Genomic DNA, 9,872 nt, shown 5'->3' on the forward strand with positions numbered 1-9,872 from the left:
TATGTTGTATAAAGACAGAAATAGTGGGTGCATCTACATGAGACACTTTACTGCACAGTAATCATCCACGTCTACATGTTCAGATGCTTACTGTACAGTAATTGGCTGTAATCTGAGTAAATTTGCAACCTGCAAATGGAAGTAACAAATTTACTTGTGATTAGTAAGTGCAATAGCACATGTGTAGACACCTGACCAGAAGCAAATGTGCTGCCGGGCAGCAGGGGGCAGGAGATTGCTCCCTGCCCCTGGGAGCTGCCTGCTGCTGGGGTGGGGTCTGCCACCAGAGCTCAGGTGGGGATGATGTCCCCCTACCCCAGTGGCAGGGAGCTCCCAGTCCCTACTCTGAGATTGTGGGACCCGGGGCTGGGAGATCTTTATCTCCCAGCCTGAGCCCTCCAGTTGCAAGAGCCGGGCTAGGAGATCCTTGTCTCCCAGCACCAGCTCAGCAGTCGCGGGTCCAGCGCTGGGAGATCCTTAACTCCCAACCCAAGTCCCGCAGTAAAAAAATAAATGTAGTCCCAAAGTTCCATCACTCCAGAAGCAATGAAATTGCCAACCTCATTGCACTGGGATTAAGCAAAAGTCTTCAACTCCCCCCCCCCCCCGCCTTTTAAGGGTCAAGTAATTTTAAATAAAATAAAAAAATCTCAAAAATAAAAAAAATGAAAAAGTCTCAGAAATATCCTCCCTTTCTCTTCCTTCCTTTATTCAAATTGGAGAAACAAAAGTCATTTACAAGAGATTAGCAAATCTAGCTGTTCCCATTCCTAATGAGCTTGGAATGACAAAGTACAGGATCCAGTTCAAAATAGACATTCCTTTATCCCATCAGTTACTCTCCCTGCGTATTAGTGTCCCATCATCTTGATGGCAAAGAGGCTATTGGCCAGAATACAATCTCTCAACAATATAATTGATATTTGATTCACATTTATGTAAATTTGGAATAACTATGTTGAAGTAACTCTTGTTGACTCTTTTTATATCCCAGTAAAGATATCAAGTAAAGATGAGCCCAAGCTGTGTAACTCCAGGTATCATAGTACTTAGGGTCGGAAGGAACCTAAACAGATCATCAGGTCCGACCCCCTGCCCCAGGCAGGAACAGGTGCCGGGATCATATCACCCCAGCCAAATATCTGTCCAGCCTCCTCTTGAAAACTCCCAAGGTAGGAGAGAGCACCACCTCACTAGGGAGCCCATTCCAGAGCCTGGCAGCCCTAACCGTAAAGTAATCTCTCCTGATGTCCAGCCTGAACCTTCTCTCTAAAGAAGACATTTGAAATGTGTCTTATTGAAATGGACCTCGTCTGACACTTTTTTACAGAAAGATAAAACACCAGATCATTGAGCAGAAGGGCATATGCAGTTTTCCTCACCTCTGAGTGTTTGAATTCTTCCTTCACTTCTGATAATGGATATTCTTAAACTTGTGACTGAAAACTATTCAAATACAATTCAGTAAAAGACAGCTATGGAACAACTTTAGTTCTGTCTCATTCTAATTTACAATTTAGTACACTTCAATTACATAATACTTAACCAGACATTTCTAATGCTGCAATCTTGCTAAATAATGTGAGAAATTACCATCCTGTTGCCCAGTCACTAGCATTCATTATTCCAGTAAATGGTATTTAAGGAAATGTTCAGGTGTGTCAGATACTTGCAGTTCATGTTGGGGAACCAGGTAGCAAAGCGGGAAACATTTGCAACCTGAGATTTCCTGAATATACAGGAATTCAGGAATCTTTTCAAATTGACTCTAATTACCCTGGTTTTGCAAGTTGGGGAATCTCTCATGTCCGATTTAAAAAAATAGGGATGTTGATACACAGAAATAAGTTCCAAAGATCACTGAATGTTGATGACTCACAAAATGAATTAAGGCAATAGGAGGTGAGAGAAGTGAGAAGCCATATAGATACTCAGAAGGAAAGCTGAAGGGCAGGAGATCCAGAGACCAGTCCAGTTTATGTAAAGCTTTGCTTTTTACTTGTCCATTGTTTTATATAATTATACCCATATAATTTGATATCGTTACGTTAAAATCCAGAGACACATCATAAAAAATAGAAATAGTGTATTACCTATATTGTATTTTAAATCTAAGTGTGTGGGTGTCTGTTACAAAAAGTCCCCTCCCCCCCACAATTAAATAGCATTCATGATAGCATTGCTGCCAGCCTCAGCAGCAGATAATGACTGAATGAGGTTGAGAGACTTACAGGCAAGCTGCTCACTCTACAGGTGGTCTCTTTAGGGTATGGCAGTCACATTAAATTATAAAATAAAAATATTCCAAAAGTGTATATGGAAGCAGTTTCTCCCGTTTGTTAAATCATTGTCATTCCTTTTCTTCCTACATTCTCTAAAATATTTTAAAATTAAAAAGTGAGGGGAAAGAAAAGTACACCAAAACAGCAGGGGATGACATTTTAATCAATCAAAAATCCCATGAAGAATGGATAAAGCAGCTGCCTTTGTAAAGATCTCGGGTTTTGACTTAAAGCCAGCCATCTCTGAAGGTCCTCGTTTAAAATATATTACTGATTATATAATACACAATATACTACTGAAATCCACTGAATTTGCCGGTGGATTACAATCTGAGCCATGTAGTTGTTCTGCTTGGTGGCTGGTGATCAGGTTTTCGGTAAGATGTACTCAAGTCCTCTGTCCTCGAGATATGAATAAATTGCTTCTGAGCAGACTTCAGTGATTATGGAGCTGTTCTGTCAATGATTACAAAACAGTGAGTCACAAGTAGGAAACAGTGGTCCTACGTGAGGGGAATTAGCTCAAATGGTAGAGCGCTCGCTTAGCATGCGAGAGGTAGCGGGATCGATGCCCGCATTCTCCAGGTTACTGTTTTTGGTTTAATTGTCATTTTATTCCTCTGAAAATCCTAGTTCACTCACAGATGTCACTATGAAATTAATTTTCTTGGGAAAAGAAGGCTTCTTATTTCCCCCTCCCCACCCAAAGATTATAACAGCTGCCTAAACAGACCAGGGGCAGGGAATTTTTATTGATGGCTGCAAAAGCATTAAAGAGCAGGATTTTAGCAGTTCCCATTTGCTGCTTGTGATTTGGATTATGGCATTATTTCACTTCTCTGAACATTTGTTCCGTCCCCCGCCCTTTTAATAAAATGTGGATGCATCCTTCCCCTGCCCTCTTAGCTTTTTTGGAAGTGATCAAATGATGTTCAGATATGTAAGTAAATTGACACTAAAGCCAGTTGACAATTGACGTTACCAGAGGTGCGTGCTTGATGTGCATAACTAATTAGATATCATTTATTTCACTAGATTATATATAATCCCCTCTTGAAAAAGTGAGTGGAGAATGCGGGCATCGATCCCGCTACCTCTCGCATGCTAAGCGAGCGCTCTACCATTTGAGCTAATTCCCCATCCACGAAGAAGGCTGGAGGCAGCCGCATTCCTGCTGAATCATCTGTCAAGTGGACACTGTGGTTTTGCTGAGTCATTCTGTTCAATTACAACGAGGCAGAGTTCATCAGGAAAGAAGGTACTTCAGGCGCAGGAGACGCTCCAGAGAAACAGCACATGGACTCTGGGCTTCCAGTCTTCACTAGGTATTTCGTCCAAATTGCAATTTTCTTCTCTTCCTCGTGGTTTGAGCTTACTTGCGGAAATGATTTCTACCTCTAGAACAAATGTTACTCAGAATCGTTCTGCATGCACTTCAATTTCCTCCTAGGTTTGAAGATTCATTTCTGCATTCCTCCACCTTAAATAATTTCCTTCCAAATGTTTTTTTTTTTTTTTTTTTTTTTGTTATAGAAGAAACCTTTACCACCTTGAACCACTGTACCTGACACATTAATCGGTTATCGTAACTAACCAAGTGCTGGGGACAGACGTGCTGGAGAGACTTCCAATGCAAACATTACTACCGCCGATCGAGTAATATGAACATGATGTCCCTGGCTGCCCAGAGCACATGCTTCTGACATAAAGGTGCAGGTTGGCAAATCTCATGTCCCATGAAACCAGTTAAAGGGACGCAATCAAAATTTCTAAGGAGCCTACAGAAGGAGTGGCCGTGGCAGCTTCCTTTTAAACCACCGAGCACTGATTTTTAATATAAAATGGAACACGTGGCAATTATGTCCCTAAACCCAGCTCAAAGCATGGAGCTGAAATTCCTCTAGTGGCATTGCTGGCTGATCCCTCCTGAGACTAGACAGAGGGCAGACATCCATCGTATTCCCAGACCTCTTTGCAGCACCTGGTATTCAAAGCAAACTGCAAGAGCATTGCCAAGTTCGGAGGACTTCCTCAGGTAAGCTGCCTCCAACACCGGAAGCAGTGTAGCTGTGTCTACCGGTGCTTCAGAAAGGTTAGTTAGGACTTCTTAATTAGTCCACCCCCCAGCCTGTAATGTAGGCATGCTCTTGGATACTGGTTGTCACTACTAACCTACAACCTAGCAGGGGAGAGGTGGGAAATGCTCTGTTCTTTCCAGTCATCTGAAAGACAGGGCCAACCTGGCTGATGACAGGGGTTCAGTTTTTTGTGGGGTTTTTTGGTCTTGCTGCAGAACTTCAGTAGTGCAGTATTCCTTACCACAGAAAGTCTCATGCCCAGGTAACTCCAAGGAGTGCTGAGCACTGTGAATCCCCTCAGCAACACAAGCTAACACAACCAAATCAGACCTATTCTCTACTAGCTTCCCACCGATTTGGAGTCAAGTCCCAGTTTTTCACTTCAAGCTTCTCTACTGTTTTCTTGAAAATAAGACTATCTTCCAAGAAGAAACGATACAGGTTGTTCTATCAAAGAGAGGAATAAGATCACTGCATGTCAGGCAGGGTTTAACTTTCTGAAGGCACTGAATCTGCTATAAAGGATGTCCACAAGCCTTGAAATGACATTGTACTGACTAATTTAGATTATCCCCCCAGAAAAGAACAAAATGAAGAAAATAGATTTGCCTTTGTGATCAGAGTCACCATAACATGAAAAGTCCAGATTGCTCAGATCCACCATCAGTATGCACCAGTAAATACCATCCTTTCTGGGACTATATTTAAACATGTTTGTAAATATTTGCCCCTGACTGTGGGGGGTTTTTTTGCTGGTTGTTTTACCCTCACTTAATTTCATTGGGGGATTGTGAAGAGCTTGAAACTCTTAAATTAAATTAAACAGAAATTACAAAATTTTGGTGGATTTTGAGGAAGTATAAGAAACTGCTAATTTTCACACAGTTTCCATCCAAAACTACCTTCCAATAGTGACATCACCCTTAGATCAAAGTAAAGTGAGTACAATTGTTAACTAATTTAAACCTATTAAAATTCTTGAATAGCATGGAAATAATTAAGCCAACATCTTTTTACCTTTATATTGCCACGTATACAAAAGTAAAAAAATTCAGCTATGTTTGATGTGGCCACTTATTTTTATCTGGCCTTATCATCTTTATTTATGTTTCTCCAGCAAAGATTGAAGCAGCTCAACCTTGCAGGTAATGTTGTTGCACATAAAACCTCTCACAGGTAAAGCAAAGATTTTACTATTTGAAATGTATTTCCTTGTAACTCGGAGCAGCTGTCTCTGCATCTCTGCTAGTACTAAATACAGGGTGAATCAGGAAATGTCTTTTTCTGTGGTTCAAGGAATTCAGTGTCAGAAACATTTGTGTACTTTCAGCTAATGACTTCTGCATCAGGGAGGGAAAATAACTTGATTTGTAATGTAGAGTGCTTGCTTAGCATGTGCAAGGTAGTGGGATGATGTCCACTGACATTTTCTTATTGAGGTAGGAACAGTAAGATTACAAAATCTCTTACATGTGCTGATCTATTCTCTACCAAAGTAAGTTTTGGAATTTTCTAAATTTACATTTTTTGTTTCTCAAACACTATTTTGTATGCAACAAATGATGAACTTTAAGAGCAAGAAACTTTAGGAAGATTCAGATGGAGAGGTATCTAGCTCTAATAAAACTTGTTCTTAGTGTTTTGTTAGTGGAAAGTCAATTGACACATGATGTTGTCCAACTGCTTATTTAGTGACAGTAACTGTAAAACTTAATCAGGACATTTTAAATGATTGTACACATCTGAAAAACAATTTTTCTGCTCTTTTCAAACATTTTCTCATAGGTTCATTTCATCTGGGTTCTATTATACCTCCTGTGAATTTAGTGTTTGCCAAGGCCAGTGACAAGGAACTTGACAAGATGCAGCATGAGGAAGAATGGTGGGTCTGGTAAGTAAACTGCACAAGTATAAACTTGCATTAGTACAGTAATAATGGAGGTTGGTTGACTGACCTCAGAGTAGCTGTCCTTAGGCCACAAACTTTGCAAAAAAACTTGAGTAGGGAAATTGTGTAACACGAAATAATTCAGACTGGAGTAGTCATTGTTTTAAACTAAGACTATGGATTCTTATTCCATTACCAGGATTAGCTTTTACAACCCATATATCTGTCAATGGGTTAACTGTTTTTTTTCTCTTCTACCTACTTTGCCTTTTCCCAAGACTAAGGACAGCAGTTACACATCAACCAGTTTAAGTGATCCGAAATTGGTTTAAACCTGTAACAAAACATAAGTTCAGTGCACATAAACCAATTTCAAAATGGCAAAACTGGTTTAAGATAAACCTGACTGAATGTAGTATCAGATTTAACTGATTTGGATCAAACCAGTTTATGCAACTTCTGTCCCAGACTCTTTCCTGGTTGAAGTGAAACCAGAATCCCCCAACATCCCAGTATGCTTTTCAGCCCTGGGTGGGGCTGTGCTTTCTGCTCCAGATAGTAGGGCTGGCCCCGTGGCTCTGCCCTCTAGCCAGATGCGGGCCTGGCATGGCCCCTTGAGGCAGGGAGGGGGTTTACTTCCCCCCTCCCTCACCTCTCCCACTGGGGGACTGCAGCTGGCATCTGCCTGACTGGGTTGTAGCAGCCCCTGTCAGGCATTCCCTCCACTTGCTGCTTGAGCAGTGGCAGGGGGGTATGGCCAGTAGTCCCCCCACCCCCTTGCACATCCACAACTTGAAGCGAACAGGGAAAGGGAGGGGATTTGCTCCTGGCACAGGGAGCCAGGAGCAATTTGGCCACACATTCCCCATGGCCCCAGCCCCCTGGGAAGGGCCCAGCCCCTGTAGCGTATCCTGGGCTGGCCCCTCTGTGTTCACCCTCAGCAGCACCTGTAGGCTGGCCTGGTTCATTCCCACAGCACCAGTCTTTGTCCCAGCCCCAGGCAGACAGCAGGGCTATGCCAGCTGGCTCTGGTCAGGCCCCCAGCTGCCTGAGCAGGTATAGGGTGAAGGCTGGGCAAAACCTGGCTGGGGTCCTATGCCCACTGGGAGACAGGAGAGTTTAATCCACTCCTCCTGCCCTGCTTTGCCTGAGGCACTGCCCTGGCCTGTGTCTGGCCTAAGGGCAAGCCTGGCAATGGCTGCTTCCCGTTTCCCCCTCCAGGTATACCCTAGCTGAGGTCCCTACAGGCCAGGGTAGGGGTTTTTAATCCCTCTGCAATCAAATTTAGCAGCCGGCCCCCGGGGGGGCTTGCCACACCCCACAGGTCAGCTTCTCTCTAGCCTTGCAGCTGCTGAGGAAGGGAAGGGAAGGCTAGGCTGCTCTTGCACCCCAATTTCTAGCCCAAGCCACCGCAGGCATGTCCCTGCATTTCTGGAATCCTAAGTGAGCATCTATTCACGTGCAAATCAGTTCAATTGTTGCAGGTTAAACTAACTTGCAAAAAATGAATCAATTCAGGCTCAGGCTTTTTGAATGCCCGTCTCTGCCTAGCCCACGTGTCCCCTTCTTTTTCTTCTCTTCCCCACCTTTTCTAATCAGTTTTCTACTCAGGAGCTCTACTTCCTGCAGTTCCTTCACAGCATCTTTGATGAGGTAAGCCACTGCTTACAGAAGCTTATGCTATGCATTTCTGATTTTATTAGCCTTAAAAAGCCTGCAGCAGGATACGGAGAGAAACCAACTATTCCTTTTGCATGGATTAGTGACATCAACACGGTGTTTCTGTAGACATTGCAATGAAGTGTTAATTCTGGATGAGCGCTAATTACCTCCACACTAACAGCTGTTCTTGCCTACTGCTCCCTTACTTGCTTAATAAGCAAACCAGCTCTATTTCAGGGTGATTTTCCTGTAGTCTTCACTCTTGCAAGTTAAAAACATGCTAATCTTTAAACCAAACCAGCCACTATGATAGCTGTGGGATTACAGAAATACTTCTCCCAATCTGAAAAAGTAACTCAAACTGAGAAGATAGAAATAACAGAATCCTCTCCTTCCACAACTTTTTTTTGTAAACAGATTTCTATGCAGTTAACTCTTTTGAGTTGATTTTGTTGCAGGGCTTCTGGGAAAGATATGATGACAACAATCAGATATTGGAAGCTTCATGTACAAGAGGCTCCAGTTTCACTTTGGACTTGATAGTAATTCTGTTTACTGCAGGATTTGACCCAGTTAGCCAGAGACCATCCCATCTAATTGTACAACCGAACAACAGTAAAGAATTACCAAGGCTGGTAAAAAACAGAAATGATTTTTTTCCCCTACCTAAACTACATAGCAATTCCACACAAGGCCAGTATTCTGGAGCAGGATTTAAGTTTTGTTAAAGCCACGATAGTCTAGAAAAAGCGAAAGTAGCAAGGATTTTTGTGGGATTATTTTATAATTGCCTTTATTGAACCAACTGTATAATTGGGAGAGATGTTAGGTAAACTTTCAGATAAAGTGCCTTTCCTCACTGAAGGGAAGAATGCAGTAAAGAGATGTAATGCCCGATCATATTCTCTGTAAAGCTGTAATGAAGCTATACCATCCCAATTCCACCACAGTTCCTTGTGCCAGAAGTCAGAGTGTAATTACTTACCTGTATGCTGGGATATTTTATTTTTAAAATAAAATTTTAAAAGTGGGCTTCTTCTCAGAACTTAAAGGGAGCAAAACAAGTAAGCTTTTCTGCTTTTTCAATACTAGGAATGTCAGGTCTCAGGCAGGCAGGAGTCTGGCTGCATATACTCCATCCTTCATTTATAACTACACTTAATTATCTTACATTGTGGATGAAACTGAACCAATCAAGACACTCCAGTAAATATGGAATTACCAAATGCCCATCTTTCCATGTTAAAGCTACTACTGACAAAAATTCTGCAAATTATTACTTGTATAGATTGAGAGACACTTGTACGCTTCCGTCCCCATTCTCCTTCCCCTCCCCTGCCTCAAACCTTATACCCTGCGTGTTTTCAGTTTGTGATTGTACACTTCACTACACCCATTTATTTCCAATCTCACTCAGACACTTCAAGGAAAACATTTCAAAATATCACTAAGTGTCCACTTACCTATACTTATATGTCACAAACATGAAATTTGAAGTACACACTCATCCATTTCTATTCTTCTGGAGTACAGTTACTGTTAAGTACCAAGCAGATCCTTCACATTTGTTTGAATTTTGAGACCATGTAAAAGCAAAGAGCCACCTAATGGCAATATGTAAATGGTGCAAAAAAGAATGATTGTATTTATCAGAAGTTGCCAGCGAGCTTTCTCCACAAGACAGGCACCTTTTCAGGAAAATGCCGGTGATCCAAGATTCGTGTCTTGTATCTGAAGTGGAACTAAATTAATAAGGACTTAATTCCATAATTTCACCTTAAAGTGATTCTCTTTAATAAGGAGGATCAGAGGAATTTTTAGGATAATACATAAACTGAGCATGTTTTATGATAAAACATGCTAACTTAATAGCCAGAAAAAAATCCAGACTGATGGCCATTCCTACATTTAAATATCGTTATTTAGCAATTAAAAAAAATAAAAAATAAAAAAAAAAAATGA

The 9,872-nt window shown here is 41.6% G+C and overlaps 1 long non-coding RNA gene and 2 other non-coding genes across 4 annotated transcripts; 2 read left to right on the plus strand and 1 right to left on the minus strand.

Annotated features, from left to right (window-relative positions):
- Positions 1–2,793: 2,793 nt before the first annotated feature.
- TRNAA-AGC (transfer RNA alanine (anticodon AGC)) lies at positions 2,794–2,866 on the plus strand. Its single transcript has one exon. It is a non-coding gene; the product is annotated as a tRNA-Ala (tRNA).
- Positions 2,867–3,348: 482 nt separating this feature from the next.
- TRNAA-AGC (transfer RNA alanine (anticodon AGC)) lies at positions 3,349–3,421 on the minus strand. The gene has a single exon. It is a non-coding gene; the product is annotated as a tRNA-Ala (tRNA).
- An 82-nt stretch (positions 3,422–3,503) lies between these two features.
- On the plus strand, positions 3,504–9,869 carry LOC109285982 (uncharacterized). 2 transcript variants are annotated; one of them, XR_002093914.2, is made up of 5 exons: positions 3,504–3,607; positions 3,816–4,317; positions 5,478–5,505; positions 6,146–6,251; positions 8,369–9,869. It is a non-coding gene; the product is annotated as an uncharacterized LOC109285982 (long non-coding RNA). The 2 variants fall into 2 exon arrangements; XR_002093913.2 differs by lacking the exon at positions 5,478–5,505.
- Positions 9,870–9,872: the final 3 nt, after the last annotated feature.

This window comes from Alligator mississippiensis, chromosome 3 (assembly GCF_030867095.1).
Source record: "Alligator mississippiensis isolate rAllMis1 chromosome 3, rAllMis1, whole genome shotgun sequence".
Taxonomy (NCBI): Eukaryota; Metazoa; Chordata; order Crocodylia; family Alligatoridae; genus Alligator; species Alligator mississippiensis.